This window comes from Cuculus canorus, chromosome 1 (genome assembly GCF_017976375.1).
Source record: "Cuculus canorus isolate bCucCan1 chromosome 1, bCucCan1.pri, whole genome shotgun sequence".
Lineage (NCBI taxonomy): Eukaryota > Metazoa > Chordata > Aves > Cuculiformes > Cuculidae > Cuculus > Cuculus canorus.
Window position 1 is genome coordinate 56,147,589 of NC_071401.1, and position 18,296 is coordinate 56,165,884.

The window sequence follows — 18,296 nt, forward strand, 5'->3', positions numbered from 1 at the left end:
CCTACTTAAATCACTGAAGCAAATTCTGAAGATAAGGATATTGCAAGAGACAGAATTTCCTTAAATTTTATTTGAGTCATAATTTTGGTATCTGTATTAGGACAGTTAACCAGGATGTTTCTTTCCCAGCACTACCTAACCTTAAGGCATTTAAAATTACACCTTTCTACTGAGGTTTATTGTTCCTTAAACATTTAATGCTAAGCTTCTGATCATGCTCCAAAGTATCTATTATGGGAGGATGGAGAGAAGGTGGTAACACACATGTCCCTCCTAAACTGCAAGACATACTTTGGTAGACAGATGCCTACTGAGTTCTCAAAGTCGTGCTCAGAGACAGACTAAATACATTTAGATAAAATTAGACCATTACTAATGTAAAATTCTGAGCCTCTATAACCCATTGTTTTAATGACTTACATATTCTGACTTTCACAGAAGTACAGATTTTTCTATGGTTCAGTGCAAAACCAATACTAAAAAGTTGAAGCATTTTCCTTGCAAAAATGTAAAGTATTTTCTTTCCCCTGGGCCAGTTCTGAATCGGCATCTGACTGCAGAGGAACATCATGAGTTTTTCAGGAACAAAACAGATAATTACTTAGTAAAACTTCTGTGAAAATACCATTTCTTAATGAAATGAGGAAATTAAGTTTTTAAGAACCTCTATTTGAAACTTCTCTCCTTTGAATTAGTGAATCAATAGAGACTAGTCCCATTCATAGTTCTTTTTTTCCTTTTACAAAAACATATTAACTTATTCTTTAATGGCTTTGCAATTTGTCTTTGGGCTGAGATGCAGCACAATTAATTAGCTTGAATGAAAACTTAGCTCCACCTCATAAAATATTATAATATCTTTTGAAAGTTTCTATGCAAACTTATCAAGTTATCTGTGATATCATCTTTGATATATTGTCAATGACTAGACTTTTAAAACAATAGCCAACCTAAGCATTTATTTCTGAGTTCACAACAGAAAAACTTTAATGTTTCTTGCAGATATTATGACAGCTCTGCACTAAGACATGATCAAAGATACCTAGTTTGAAAATAGAATGTAAGTGGACTAGAACTGATGTTTCTAGAGCTAAATGTCTTATAGTGTTATATAATTAGACATCACTTCCACAGTTAAAACGCTAGACTACCAAAAAAGTATGGTGGCTTTGATTTGTGGCTGAATGTACTTAACTTGACATAAATTGCAATGAAATTCTGAAGGTTATTGGTAAAGACTGTAGTTTATACTAGTTTGATGCAGTTTGCCCTTTAATTCTTCGCAAATACAGGCATGTTTTTTCATCTGCTTCAAGACACTTCTTGCTAACTTTTCTTTCCTTCTACAATAGGTAAGTCAGTAAATCTGAAAAAAATCAATATATGATTCACAACAGAAATTTTTAAAAAACATCAAAATGATATTTGACTGTAAGCGTTGGTGAGGCACTGGAACTGATTGAGCAGAGAAGCTGTGGATACCTCATCCCTGAAGGTGTTCAAGGCCAGGTTGGATGAGGCTTTGAGCTACCTGATTTAGTGGAAGGTGTCCTTGGTGGTGGTGTGGGGGGTAGATCTAGATGATCTTTAAGGTCCCTTCCAACACAGATCGTTCTATGATTCTGTGATTGTGAAGAGTAACAGAAATCCAGACTATGTCAATGTTAGTATGACTAATATGTGGACAAAGTTGTGCCAAGGCTGAATGAGTCCTCAGAGTACATACAATGAGTCATCATATCTTATTAGATGTTTTCTAGTCCAGATTTTAAAAATACCAGCCAACGTGCACTACTGATGTCTTCAAAGCTCTAATTTTGGGAAAAAAAATGCTAATGTACAGTGTCTTCTGTCCAATGCCATTATGTATTATTAACTTCTTAAAAGACATCCCAGTAAAAGTCTTCAAAGCCAGTAAAAGTTGTGGAGGTTTGCCTCCACATAGATTAGTGCAGCTCCAGGGATTCCACACATATGACTGTTGAATGTTTAGAAATATGATTTAACTACCAGCGGGCAAAACACTTCTCAAAATGTAGCCATAATTTTATCTAACTTACAATAAATACAGTTTTAAGATTTTCTTTTCTGGCTGTAATTTGGAAATGCTAAGGGTATTATATGATACATTAAAGTCTAAAATGTGCAATATTTTGATTGATAAGATCTGGACAGCTTTTTTAGAATATTATGCAGTCTATGAATTATGGGACAGGATATTTTAACTGCACTTGTTCTCTGTTTTTGATTTACAAGTGCTGCATAGGAAAGAAAAACAATCAGTTTATATAGATAATTTACATGTTAGAATGGATAGTTGCATTTGTTTACTTATCATGTGTAAATGTGCTACACTTTAACACTCCCTGGGATCTGAAAATATCTCTGTTTCACGCAGTAGTAGCTAAAATGGTAGAACATTCTCTAACAGAAAAGATGAGTATGGGACAATAACTTGATGTTAATGCAATCATTGTTTGAAGGCTGAACCATAAAATAAATACTAGAACTTTCTTTTTGTGTAGAAAGTTCGTTGCAATTCATTTGGGACCATTTTAATTTTTTTTCAGCATTCAGAATTTTATGCAGGATTAGTTACATTTTCCTCAGGGAAAAAAAAAATATTTTTGCAGTAGTGGATTTGGAATTTACTTCCCCTCCTTCTGCACCCAGTATTAATGAGACATAGGGTAAAGTTAAAGGCATAATGTACTGAATAGCATATTAAAACTATTGATTAATTTTACTGCTGAGGTGCGAAAGCAGACAAAGGGGGTTGGGAGTGTTCGTTAGAGCTTGGCGTTGTTTGCCTTGAAGACCTTGGAAGTTGATAACGAAGGAGCCAGCTAGCGGACGTTTACTGATAAGTGGGCATTGGAATGCAGAAGGCTGGCTGCATTTGGTTCAGGAGTTTGAAAACAGCCAGAGGAGACTGAGTCTGTGCAAAGTTCAAAAAGAAAAATATTCATCCCGAGGAACACTTCATACTTCATCCCTAAGACCCCGGCCCACGACCGTCAGGAGGCACTATGCAGGCGCAAGACTGGAGCGAACTTTCCAGAACTAATTATAATACGAAGTGAGGAAAGGGTATGAATATGTAGTAGGCGCTTATACCTATGCATGTCTTTACACTATAAGTAGCAGCTCGTTAAACTATATGGTGTGCAAGCTGAGAGGAGAATCGCCTTGCACCCCTGCGCTGGAAATAAACATACCTACTTTATAACTCAATTTTGGGTTATAGGGTTTGATTCTGCAAATCACTACAGTGTCTGAACATCTTACTGTGGTGAAAATTTTTGGTAGTATTCCTGCTGCCTGATCTGCATTACTGAAAGCCACAAGTAATCCTTTCTGATATGATACTCTTGTGGCAGACAGTGCAAACTGCTTAGGCAGCGTAGTATGTTTTGTCAAGGTTAGTGGAAAAAGTAACTGCCATAGTGTTAGTGTGGATTTCTTACTGAGATGCCTTATGGCACTGGTGGTTGCTGGGAGGATTCATGCACGCTTGTACTTCAGTTCAGTTGCTAATACTGATTTGACAGTTCTTGACCTCTGGGTAACATGTAGCTTATTATCTTCATACTCTTCTTAGTAAATTTGTACTCTCTTTTCCTTTTTCGTTTGATTTTTTGTCAGTGTAGCATTCTATCACGGATCTTGTGGTAGAATCAACGGAAACAGAATATTGCTCTAAGTGTGGCAGATGACTTTTCATGTTTTTACACCTATTTTGTCTTAAAACTTTCTAGCTTGCCAAGAAGATGAAATTAGATTTTTTTTAACCTAATTCTGTTGAAAAATGATTATATTACACAATTTGAACTTTACAGGTTGATATTAGTTTTCAAACTCTTCAGACATAAATAATTAAAATAAAAAAATAAATGTGGGAATAGAATATTGATCTTTTTTTATAATAAACTGAGTTTGATTTGGAACTTGGAAGCCAAAACACTGGAAATATCATTTCTCAAGTTTGCATATAGTTACCCAGTCAGCTCTTAGAGAAATGCGTACTTCAAGACAATCTGCATACTCTCCTGACAGTGATAAGCACACCAGTTAGCAGGAGCCTGATGTTAGGGGAGCTGATAAATTTACTTCACTAGTTTTGTACCCGAAGTCCAACACAAAAAAAATGAGACTAAACCTATAACTTGGTAATCAAGAGTGGGAGGGGAGAGGCAAAGAAATGGTTATAGAACATATTCTAGTCTGTAACAGTGAGACAAGTTTCAACTCATTCACTTCACTCTGTACGAATGGACACTTGTTCAAATACAGATGTCTTCGTACTCTCAGCTGACAAAAGTTAGTGTGCAAAACTGAATAGCAATTTAATATCAAGTTTCTTGTGAAACTAAGGAAATCCATAATGGAAACTTTTCAGTTATTGACTAAGAGTTATTGTGAAGAGAGCCCAAAGATCAAGTTGGTGGTCAAAGGAACTCATTTTTTGTAGGTAGAAAATGTGAAAGCAAAAATAACAAAGATTCTCAACAGCCTTTCAGAAAACGATCTGCAGAATTGCTTTGAACAGTGCCAGCATCGTATGCAGCTGTGTGTCAACACAGAAGGAAACCATTTTGAAAATGATCATAGTTGATTTTCTTCATTTGTTTAATAAAAATTATTACAGGCTCAGTCTTTGTTCTTTTTTGTGTTGGAGCTCTGATTTGCATTTAGGCCATGTATACCTACATTTGAGTGACACACTCACAGTTAAGGTCAAATGAAAAATATACAGTGTAGGGGCTAAGACTTCTAATTTCTTTTAAATTTACTCTTTGATTATTATCAGTGTTGATCACTGCCTTATTGGCTAGATCCTATTAGCTATAGAGCTTTAGAACCATTCCCAGCCTTTTTTCGATCAAGCCTGATTATATTCCCTTCCCCCTTCACATCTAGTTTAGACGTCTATTAATGAGCCCTACTATTTTCTTGGTGAGCATCCTTTTACCTGTTGGCAGCAGGTGTACCCCATCCTTAGGTAGCAAGCCTGGTGTTTTGTCCATCAACCCATAATCAAAGAACCCAAAGTTTTGCTCCAAGGCCTTGAAATCCCTTTAAATTACTCTCAAATTTCCTATTGGTATTTCGTTACTACCTAATTGGAAAGTCAACAATGGATAATAATCCATGAGATTGACCAGAATTGGTAGTTTTCTCTCTACATCTCTAACCGAGGCCCCAGGAAGGTAGCAAACTTTCCTGTGTAATGGGTCTGGTCTGTAGATTGGTCCTTCTGTTCCTTTTAGAAGAGAGTCCTCTACAACAATAACCTTCCTCTTCTTAACAGAGGCCATTTTAATGGTAGGCTTAGTGTCTTAACCTAGGGAATACTTCTAGGCTGTGAAACATACCATCCTCACTGAGGTTTGGTTCCACTTGCAGAGCTTCATATCTATTGTGCAAGGGAACCTGGGAGGCTGAGGTGGACACAGGGGAGACACGCCTGCTGCACTGGGCAGAAACCTGCTGCCGTTGCCCTCCATCTCCTAAATTTCTCTCCTTGGCTGAACAGAAGAGGATGGGGAGTTCTCTGTCATATGTGCCTGCCCGTTGGGTCTGAAGGTGTTATTCCAGTGGTCAATCTCCCTCTCACATTCTCTGATTGTCCTCAGCCTACTCACTTCTTCCCTGAGTTCAGTCACCAATCAGAGGAGTTCCTCCACCTGAACACAACTTCCACAAGTGAATTCCCCACTGGAGTTTTGATACTAGTGCAAGAGGAGGGCATGCCCAATGATTATTATCTCAAACACTGATGTTGTGAGATAAATATTTATTTTTAAAAAGTAAACTGAGTATTGAGAAAATTTATTCCCAATGTAAATATCTTCTATACTCACATATATACTTATTTATCAGTTCTATGAACCAGTTATTGGACAATTAGTGGAAAATTATAAGTTAAGTCAGTTAAATGTTATTTTGTCTGCATGAAGAAATCTCTAATAATGATTAATGGAGCTTTAATCAAGTTCAAGTTGAGACTCAAATATGAAAAAGCAGAAACTGAATGACTTGAATGTTCTTCCAAAAAACGCAAACAGGAATTTCCTGTTTCTAAAATGAAAAAAAAAATATGTTTTATATTAGACATCAATATTAAAAAAAGAATAACTTAGAGAATATATTTTGAGCTTAATATGACAGATATTTATACTAAATAGACAGAATGAAAATAAGAGTTAATTCCAGAAAAAGAATAAATGAACATTATATGAAAAAAACAAGAACATATGAAAAAAGACAAGAGTAAAGAAACTTACGGCACTACAAGAATGTGATGTGATTTCCATTATAAAAATGAATACTTCATTTTTGCTACAGGTGCTTCATCCCAAAATGTAGTTTTTTCTATTTGTGGTAATTGCCGCTTCTTCCTTCATGCAGTTTTAATGAATCATTTTGATTATTACAGTCATTGCTCCTTTACAAGAGGTAGATGTTATTTGGATTCTAATATGCTACCTTTAAAAAAACTGTCAGGAAATGTTCCATGATGAAGGCAAGATTTGAAGGCATATTAGGGGTACAGTTATATTAATAGGTAAAGATAAATGGAACAACATTGTGATGCTGTTGAAATGTACACTTTTCATACCTTCTTTTGATGTTTCCTTAATTAACCTTGAAAGGGTCTATTAGCCTTCTGGTTCCAATGCATGTTTTTGTCCTGAGTCACTTTAGATAATTCTTCTATTCAAAACTGACTAAACTTTTAAAATCTGTTTTTTTCTTTTTTTTTTTTAATGTCTGTAGGATTTTTTTTCATGTCTGTAGGGTTTTTTTCTTGATTTTACTGGCTACAATTCTCCAAAGCTTTTTGTTCTCAGAAGATCTTAATAAACAGGTTATCCAATTTTGAAACATACTTTCTGATTTTTCCCCAATAAACAAAACAGTTATTCAAGACCCTTTTAAAAAGCTGCATAAGTAGAAATATAGTTTAAGTAATATTGACATAATTTTTTCCTTGATGAGGTTCTATGTTACCCATAGAATCTCTTTTTTCCCTAACAGTAACACAACAGTGAAGCAGTCCATGAATTTTTGTTTGCTTTCCTCATATAGGCAGCAGAGCGAGGGAGGTTCTTTCCCATGATTTCAGAGGGATATTGGGTCCTTTTAAGTTTAAACATCTAAACCAAATGAGCTGGATGATCCTCCAGAGTAATTTAAAACTATCTATCTCTGTCCACTCTGTGGGATATTTAGGAAATTATTTAGGAAGATTCACTCACCTTGGGTTGAACATCTTGTCAAAAGTTAGTGAAAACCCAGGTAGAATGGACTGCCGGGAGACTTTCCAAAGCTTTAGACTTTGTAACTGAAGTAGTATGCTGGATTTAGCAACAGTAACTTCCTTTGCCTTAAAAACAGGAACCAATAAACTCATTCTTTCTCAGCAAGTTCAGAAGTAGAATTAGAGTTATATTTTATATTGCAATTGAATTATTATAATAATGTCTAAGAAAATTTAAATAATAGATATGAAATCATTTAGTGCCATAGAAATAATTTTAATTTTTAAAATTAAAATACGGTAAACTACAGCATTAATTGGAATATTTTCTTAGATGTCCATGAAAAAGGAAAAAGATAGTATTTTCACTGTTGTTTGGAAGAATTGGGGTTTTTTAGTTATTGTGTTGATTGTGTTGTTGTGTTATTAGTTATGTTCTCTTGAGATTTTAATTCCTCATCTATGCTATTCAAGTATTTTTTCTCCTTGAATGAAATTGTACATTGGGAGGCAACAGCTTTTATTTCTGCAATACCTGTATAGTAAACTATACTTCTAAGAGACACAACTTTTTTTTTTTTTCTTGTTTGTATGTGTATTTATCATAACAAACACTTGGGAGAACTCCATGTGGTTAAATCTGCAAAACTCTATCTAGCACAACTACATGTTTTCACGAGTAAGAATCCTCTAAAATATTCCTTCTGATTATAATATTTCATGTCTGTAAATTGTGTAGCTTCTTGAAAAATATTTAAAGAATTTGAAAGCTCTTTTGGCAGGTTTGAACGTGAAACTGGAAAGCAAAAGCATGTGTAATTTCAGAAGAGCTATAAAATCATGAGTTATATATTTATACTCACTTTCTTTAAAAATATCATAGGAAATTCTGCTAAAATAAGGAAGACATCACTCACTTATTTCTTCTGCCATAACTCAGAACTACTATCTTATACCTTTCTCAGGATTTTTTTTCCAACTACCATTTTTTATGTGCAGCTCTTTCACTGTGATCAAAGCTACAAACCTCTATTTGAAAAGCTTTTCTTGATGAATTTTCTATGATAAATTTTGAATTGAATGTTATTAATGTTTTCCAGCAAAATGCCTTTTCTCTAGCAAAATTCTAGTATACACTTGTTTCTGTGTTTTCTCACAATTCATTGTTGAGAATGTGAAATTACAGTGAGAGTTTTAAAAGGTCCCTGTTGAGTTTCCATAGTACATATTCTATTCTATGGGAGATCCTGTAAAGTATTTCCAATTAGCTTTTACAAGATTATCATGTGGGTTTGGTTGTTTTTTTAATAAAAAGTTTGATGACACTATTTTGTTAAGACAATGCTACATATCCTATGAACTTCGCAAATAACTTTAGTATATTCTACACACTCAGCACTTATATGTCTCCCAACTCAGTGCTTTAATGTATGTGATAGTTTAGCCTTGGCTAAGAGCCAAATATCCAACTGGCTGCACTCTTACTCCTCTCTCTCAGTGGAATGGGGTAGGAAAATAGGATACAAAAGCTCATGTGTCAAGATAAAGACAGTAGGTTACTTATCAGTAAATGCCACATAAGGAAAATTAATTTATTGCCGACTAAAATAGATTCTATTAGTGAGAAACCAAAACAAACATGGAAATAAAACTTTCCCTCCCTTCCACAGGACCAACCTCACTCATTCACTCTGGATTTCTCTAACCCTTTCTGAACAGAACAGGGGGTTGAAGAGGATTACATTATTTTCATAGTGGTTTTTCTCTGCTGCTCCTTCCTTTTCACACTTTTCCTCTGCTCAAACATACGTTCTCTACAGGCTGCAGTTGTTTCAGGAAATATCCATCTGTTCTGGAATGGGTCCTCCACAGTGTGTAAATCTGCTCTGGCATCATGGAGCTTCTCCTTCTTGGAGTTCTCTCTGCCGTTTCTCAGTCTTTTCTGTTGCCTCCTCCTGTCTCTCTGTTTACTATTTTCTACTATTCCTTAAATACGTTTTCACAGAAATTTCATAAGCTTGGCTAATTTACTCATTTGTGCACTGAAATGGATTGATTCCAGCCTGCTGGAACCAGCTGTGTTCAGCACAGGTCAGCCCCTGACTTATTCTAGCAGAGGCCACACCTTCAGCAACCTGCCACTACTACCAAGACGTTGCCACCTACACCTAATACAATGTGCCATGCCCGCCTTCAACTTTTCTATCTTTTAACTCTTTTCCTTTTTGTCAGAAGTGTATTCTAAAACTCATTTAAAGTTAGTAGAAATGTCTTGTTCTTCATTTAAATGCAATCCACTTTATGTTGAGAAAACAACACATAAGCAAAGAAAAACCAAACCAGCTACATTTATTATTTTTAAATTCTGTGGAAAAAAGTGGGAAAGTGTAGAGTATTGCTTTCATTCACTACAACTTAATTTTCCACAAAATTACTAGTGTTACATAAATTAAACATTAGGCCAAAAAAATGAACCAGCTAACCAACCAGCCAACAAAGGGAAACAAAAGAGAATGGGCATAATCAAGTTATGTACATATATGATATTAATTAAAGGTTTTCCAGACTGTTCTGGCCGGTATGCTTTAGTTGGCACTAAGGCCAACAAACCCAGAATGTTCCATATCTATGTTAATGAATACCCAAAGCCTCAGAATATAGGGATCATAGTCAAAGTATTTATTGCTAGAGGGCTCTGGTCATTGTTAATTACTGCCTCATGATTAAAAATCATATGAGTATCAGCTGGCAAAGGCAAGATTTTTAGGTATTTATAATATAAATTCAGCATTTCAGAGATGTTGCTAAACGTTAGACGTTTTCATCTTATATAGCATTGGACTATTTTGTAATACAGTAAATAAAATAGCATGTCAATATACCCCTGAGTGTTCGGTTCGGTTTTATTCTCTACTATGATAACTTTATAAAATATGTTGCTCTAAAATGATCTAACACTTTAATTATTTTTTTTCTTTATCACCATCTTTTGGAATCAAAATGACATTTTAGCTTTGAAAATCACTGGGGTAAATGTTTTCGTAGAACATCTGTTTCTAATGCAGACAAAACCCAACTCTATGATTCTCATCTTACTGTTCTTGGATACAGTGAAATACTAATTCAAAAATTAAGACAATAAGGGTGTTATCTCTGAGTGTGTCCAAATTTGGACACCTTTCTCAGAATAAGAAGAATCTCACTGTAGAGCTACTTCTTTGACAAAATGTCTTGCTCAGACTTCGAAACTGAACTTCTAGATCTCTGTGTTATAGCCAAATCTCCTTACTAAATCATTTTATCTGTGGTTGACAATGCCTAACAGTATGTGCTAAACTTAACAAATAGATTTTGTCCTAAAGGAAGACTAGCTAGATCTGAAGTTGTAAGCATAACTGGAGGAAAAACAAGAAGCCTCCCTCTCTTGAACTCTTTCTTATTGTTTTACATTCAGTTTCAAATACTGATTAGCACAATTACGGAAAAGATGAATGACTAATTTAAGAAAAATGATTTTTTTTAATGTGTCAAAAGAGATAAACAATAGGAGCAGAGGTCAGATTATAAGAAATACTGCTTATTTGCTAGAAAGAGTACGATGTTTGTTTTTTACAAAAAGTTTAGTAACTATTTCTTAAGTGTCTTGATTTCATTCACTGTTATGAGCACTTAGTAGATGTTCTCCTCTTCCACAGAAACATGGAGAAAAATTTACCAAGATAAATGATAATCAGTCAAAAAAATTTCCCTCCATTAAAAATCCATCACAGACACAAAAGAATGCAAGACATACTGTAATCAGTGTTTTGTTAGCTATACAAGAGTTCCCCAGCTTACATAAAAGCATACAAATTTGTATGCCGACATAAGCATCTGTGCGCACACAAAGTATGTCTGCTTACTCAGGTTTGCTCTAATGCTAACACATAAGAAGGCAGGAGAGAATTTGATGAAAACAATTCCATTTGTTCCACAACCTCCAGGCAACTGTTAACAGTCAACAATACAGAAAAATTATGTTTCTTTAGCTAACAAGGCATATCTATAATATTAAACATAGCAAGTGAACTCAAGCAGGCTCAAGACCAGTGGCTGCCTAGACTGCTTCATTTATGTGTCACTCCCTCACTCTGTTTTGGACAACACAACCTAGCTTTCCTCAAGATAAAAGAGTATTTAGGACGCTCTGTGCATGTTTATTTAGGAGTATTTAGGAGGCTCTGTTAATGACAGCTGGTCTTCGGGCGTAGATCAGTCCTTAGACACTCTATTTAGTAGTCAGACTAGAGTCCAGGAGACAGTGCTACCACTGTTGTTCTGCCTGATACTGAGAGGCCTTGAAATGTTATATCCTAAATGAATGGCTTCACCTTCTAACTGTAGTCTTTGTAGAGACTTTGTAGAGACTTTCATGCCCTTCCACTTGAATAAATAGTTAACTGGATCTGAAACAGAAAAAGAATTTTCTTCTTTAGCTAAGTGGTTAGGGTAATTTCAAGGCATCTTCCACATCTCTCTGAAAGAAGTCATCTGTTAGCAACCTTTTTTGAGTCACTAAATCTCCATCCCTCTCTCACCAGAGAATTAATTTGATGAAGAAAATATTCTTTGATAAAAGTTTTATATAAAAAATATGTTTCCATTAATATTTTCTGCTTTGGTATACCACTATAAGATTATGAAATAAAAATTCATTCAAAAATTCCCAAGAAATTCTAATGTGAAAAAAAGATCCAAATGACTACTATATTCTTGAAATTCATTATGTATTTATAAAAGGTGAGACTTAGTACCATATACTCACCTTTTTTTCAAGATAAGCAGAATCTTAAAGTAGAAAACATGTACCATCATTTACAGTGATACTAACTTATCTCTATGAGAGTAAAGAGAGATTTTTGTGTAGTTCTCTCTGGTAGTCAGCTATGCAACTCCTTTTTTCTAACGAGGAAATTTGAGTAAATAACAAAATTATGTTCCATAGGCAATTTCCTATGGCAATTATTTTATTAATCAACAAAGAGAATACTACATTATTTCTGCTAGGAAGTGGTTAGGAAGGTGACAATGTCATCAGACCTCAAACAGGCACTGAGATGGTGATGGCAGTATCAGAATGAGTGATTGATATGACTGTCAGGGTGTTCTCCTGTTGGAGAGAAGACACCTTTGTATCTCTTCCACCTCAGTCCTCCTGACTGCTGAAACAGATCATTCAGTTGTGTAATAGGGTTAGAAAACCAGTTTTGGTTTATTGATCAAATAATAATTGACAAAAATGAATTATTTAATGTGAGGTAAAGACAAGGGCAAGGGCAAGGCTACTACCTGACATCACACCTTTAATGGGACCAGTATAAAAACACCTTTACCCAAAACACAAATACATATTACAACCTAAAATTACTTTCCTAGCTGAGGAAGAATTATGTTAAGCATTTATTTTAACAGAGAGAGGGAAACACCAAAGCGCATCAGTACTGAGTTTAAATCTAAGGGAATCGGTAGCAAATCACAGAAGTAACATCTCAGGAAATAGAAAATAATTTTCCTGAACAAAATAAGTGGTCAGGCCAAGAGCATTTTTGACTGAAATACTGAGTGAAAATGCCTTAGCCTCTGAGAAACAGATCTTCCTTCTTGTTTGATTTCTCCTGTATTTGGGACTTTGTACACTATTGGAAGTATCAGAGCAGAATTCTGAATTTTCCATCAACTTTGTGGAAACAGCTGTAGTATTCCAATTATTGTCAGTGACTAAAAAGCAATGGAAGAAACCACTTTGATGCCTCAGACATCACCAGTAAAGTATGTACAATTGATATTAGATACTGAAATTCAGCCATGATGAAATGCTCCGTTTAACAAAGGATTGTTTGAATGTTATGTCTAACTTCACTTTAATACTTTTAGAAATGTCTGAATAGATTTAAAATACAGTCCTTCCTTCAGCCCACAGTAGAGCAGTATAGCAAAAACTGACATGGGAATGGACTGAAGATCCATGTACGGGTAGAGTGGCTAGTAGTACCTGACCCACATGAAAAAGACTAAAAGCTGAAGTCACTTACAATCACTGCTAATGATGTCTCAGTAGCATTTGAAGAACTACTGTGTCAGATCACAGGTAAAACTGAAAGAATATGGCAATATGAAACTAACCTTCAAGGCTTTAGCAACATTATTACAAGTCTATCTATCTAGTAAATCTATTTTCAATGGCAGAGAGTTACCTTAAATTACAGCAGAAAACATAACTGCACTATTGCTTCTGAGTAAAGTTTTCTATCACATGCACTGGCAGAAGGCAGAGACATAGGTGCCTTCAGTATGCCATCACCTATGCTAGTCTTCTTATTCTCACTTTGGCTTCCTTAACCAATTAAACATTATTCACTGTGAACTCAAGCTGCAGGCAAAACCCATGCTTTATTTCAGAGGTCATTTGGTCTGAACAAAGACTGAAAATTTCTGCCCTTAATCTGACTCTAGCGTCATGTTAGGGACATATCTTTACAGAACTATCACTACTAATTAAAAATACATATTTCTTAAACTATGCAATAAAATTAAATGCTTTCAAATACTTTTATGATTCAAAAATTAAATATCTTCCACAGAAAAAAATTAATACTTTATGTTCAAAGACAAGACAAAATCACATCATAATACACATAGGGGTACAGGTGTTTGAAATAAAATGGCTTCTTGACTTGAATAGAAATTTTACCTCTATGATTATGCTAAAAAAAAATGAAGTCTACAAGTGTGATTAAAGATGTTCTTATTCCTCTCTAACAAACAGCCTAAGGGAAATTAAATCTATTTTTCATATAGGTAACTCAATAGAAGAAGGAGCACTTCCAGTTTGAACTTGTTTTGAACTAGTATTCTTCTATTAATTCTTTTCACTATGTCTCTATTTCTTTAACAGATAAATCTGTGAGCCCTAAAGTAGCTGAATAATATGTTGAAATTCTGTGTCTAAAGACCACAGAGCCTAGCACACGAGATGTGTACTTTATATTTCAGAAGATATTGAATTTTAGTCCTAATGAAGTTATACTTCCATTAAAATTTGTGTTAACTTTACTCACATCAACACAATTATAGCTATTTTCATTCTTAATAATGAAAACAAATCAAGAGCAGTCAACACAGATAAGATATTCCAGCTACGGAAGAGATTTATGGAAAAAAAATGTGATTATTCTAGCATACTCTGTTTTGGTACATTTAGCACAAGAATAGGTGCAAGCTACATAGGTACCTGGGGATAAAGACTCCCCATATAGTTTAAAATACCCTTTTAGTTTACAGCTAGCTAAGTCTTTGGAGAAGGAAACATGTAAAGCCATACATACAGTTTTGGCTTTAATCTACACTGCAGGTCATTTTCTCCAGAAGTGAAAAGTGTGAGGATAGGCTGAATATACACAGCGTATACTGCTACTGGCAACTTATGCCTCTGCTAATAAAAGGTGTTAAATATCCTGATATTCTGGAAAAGACTGTCCACACACATTTCTATTTTAACCAAACAAATTCAAGCACATTATTTTACTGAAATGACATAATTAGAGCTGAAAACAGTTCCCTTTATTACACATGTATAAGGACAGAAAAGCATCACACATCAAGGCTGAATGTCCCATTTTATGCCATAGGGGAAGAGGAACATGATTACATCTATGAACATGTAAACATGCTTACTGTACCTTCACAAATGCATCATTAAAAAAGTAGTAGCTTTGAGATTAAAAATATTGTAACCCAGGCCTTCTCTGAGGTGAGCAAGAGTCATTGTGCCAGACTAAGCTTTACACATTAGTCAAAGAATCTTAAATATCATGAAAATAGTAAGGATTTGGTAGTCATACCTGTGTGATGAGAATACAGAAGCCTTTGTATGAACTACAGTTTGAAATAGATGATTCTGGAATAAATTCTGATGATTTGAGATATGGAAGTCTAGATAGAGCAACAAAATCTTACAATTAGAATAACAAAAATGTCTGTCAAACTAATGTTGGATCAAAGCCTCCAACAAGCCTGATGCACAACAGGAAAAATAAGAATAAAATAAAACACTAGAAAACAAAAGAAGAAAAAAAGAAAAAATAATAAAAGAAAGCTGGGGGCACTGATTGTCCTCAAAACTTAGACAAAGAAAAATAAAATGCTCAGCAGCAGAGAAAATAGCATCTCATCTGTGATAGGTTTTTATTGACCTAGTGTACTATCAAGCTTCATCTGCTGAGTGTAAAATGAATGTTATCTAGCTAGCACTATGGGAATGTACAGGGGTTTAGATAGAAACTATAAGCTAGAGTTGTTGCAATAAAAGTATAGGATGCAAAAGTAAACTCAACATTCTTTTCTAGGGAAAAATAAAACCTTCAGATCACATTTACAAGACTGATTCTGAAGAGAGCGAGTATCTGGAAGCAGAAGTTGTGTGAAGTTATTAGTAAGTGTTCTGGGTCACGAAGCATGCAGCCTTTAAATCACTGGGAAAGAAAGGATGTATTGAGTGATTTCTTTATGACCATTAACATTTTAATGTCATGAGTCAGAAGACATAACAGCCAGAGTTCTGAAAAGGCAAAAGCAAAGTAACATCTCAGCCCATTAGTCTCATTATCAAGTGCCTAAAGAGTTACCAACTCAATTGCCTCAGACTCCCCAAATTAATAGACATGTTAAGTATTTAACTGTACCGAGAATGTACAGTTATGGACATATCAGTCCAATAAAACTGAAGATAACCACATAGATTTAAAGCTCTAAGAGATATCCAGACATTAATAACTGGAGCAAGCCAGTTCTAAATTTATATTCATTGCTCAAAGGATTTTCCTATAGAAGGGAGAATGTTGGCCACATTATAGTCTGAAGTAATTAAGCTATGTATTTGTGTTTAGAAAGACCTTGTGAATTTCCTTCTGTTTCAAATCTCCCTACACGGTTTGTAATTACTGAAAGACAGCATAAGTTAAACTTGACTCCATATTAGTTTGATGAAAAATTCCAAAATGAAAATATTTTTAAATGGATAGTTGGCATCAAGATAGATAATTGATTTTATCAGTTTTCTAAGTAATACAGTCATCCTTATCCATAAACACTGAATGCTATCATCACCATCATTAAGTTTTAGGCAGTCAAAACTCTAACATACAAAGCTACCCCACTGCTTCCCCTTCCTTGCCTGTCCCTTCTGAAGAGTTTATGGCCATCCATTGCAACATTCCAGTTGTGCAAGTCACTGCACCATGTTTCCATGAGGGCAACTGTACAATACTTTTCCAGTTGCACAATGGCTTCCAGCTCCTCCTGTTTGAGTCTGCTCTGTGTGCATTGTTGCTAGTGCATTTCATTTGGGCTGTTGATCCTGACATCTTTTTGGGAAGAGAAGTTTTAATTCCTAGGAGACCTAACACAGCTGGTGAGTGAGTCAGCTAGAAAACACACCCCATTGGACTTGTTGTTCATGAACAGAGGAGGTCTTGCAGGTGATGTGATGTTTGGAGACCATTTTTGGCATAGCAATCATAAAATCATACAGTGTTTGATTCTCGGAGGATTGAGAAGAGCAGTCAGCAGAGCTGCCACCTTGAACTTCCAAAGGGCAGATTTAGCCTGTTATAAGCCTGGTTGAGAGAGTCCCCTGGGAGATAGTTTTGAACATTCTTCAATAAGAAAATCTTAAAAACACAGAAGCAGGCAACCTCTATGTGCCAAAAGATGAAGTGACAAGAAAGAAGACCATCCTGCCTGAACAGAGTGCTTTGGCCGGAACTCAAGAAAACAAAGGAGAGTTTATGACCTTTGGAAGAAAGAGTAGGCAACTCAGGAGAATTAGAAAGATGGTGTGAGGTTATGCAGGAAGAAAATTAGAAGGCCAAAGCCCAGCTAGAACTTATTCTGGCTACTACCATAAAAGACAATTAAAACATGTTTTTATAAATACATTAGCAACAAAAGGAGGGCTAAGGAGAATCTCCATCCTTTATTGTATGTGGAGAGAAACGTAATGACAAAGGATGAGGACAAGATTAAGGCACTTAAGACCCTCTTTGCTTCAGTCTTTAATAATGAGACCCATTGTTCTGTAGGCACACAGCCCCCTGAGTTGAAAGACAAGGAACAGGAAGCAGAATGAAGCTGCCATAATTCAAGAGAAAATGTTTAGTGATCTGCTACACCACTTGGACATACATTCTGTGGGACTGGACCGTACCCACCCAAGACTACTGAGGTGCTCACTAACTAACTTTCCATCTATTACCAACACTCCTGGCAAAACATCTACAAGAAAGGCCTGAAGGAGGATCCTGGGAACTACAGGCCTGTCAGTCTGACCTTGGTGCCGGGGAAGGTTATGAAGTAGACCATTTTGAGTACCATCACGCAGCATGCACAGGATAACCGGGTCATCATGCCCAGTCAGCATGTATTTATGAAAGGCAGGTTCTGCTTGACTAAACTGATCCTTCTATGACAAAGTGACTCACTTAGTAGATGAAGGAAAGCCTGTGGATGTTGTCTACCTAGGCCTTAGTAAAGCCTTTGACACCATTTCCCACTGCATTCCCCAGGAAAATCTGGCTACTCATGGCTTGGACAGGCAAAGTCTTTGTTGATAAAAAAATGGCTGAAAGACCAGGCCCATAGAGTAATGTTGAAAGGAGATAAATCCACTTCATTACTGGTCGCAAATATTGTTTCCCAGGGCTCAGTGTGGGGGCCAGACCTGTTTAATATCGAAGATCTGGGTGAGGAAATTGAGTGAACCCACACTAAGTTTGCAGATGACATCAAGTTGAGCTGCAGTGTGGATCTTGACAGTAGGAAGGCTCTGCAGAGGGCTACAGACAGGCTGGATCAATGAGCTGAGGCCATCTGAATGAGATTTAATCAGGCTAAGTGTTGGGTTCTGCACCTGGGTCACAACAATCCCATGCAAGATTGCAGGCTTGGAGACGAATGGTTGGAAAGCTGACGGGCAGAAAAGACCTGTGAGTGTTGG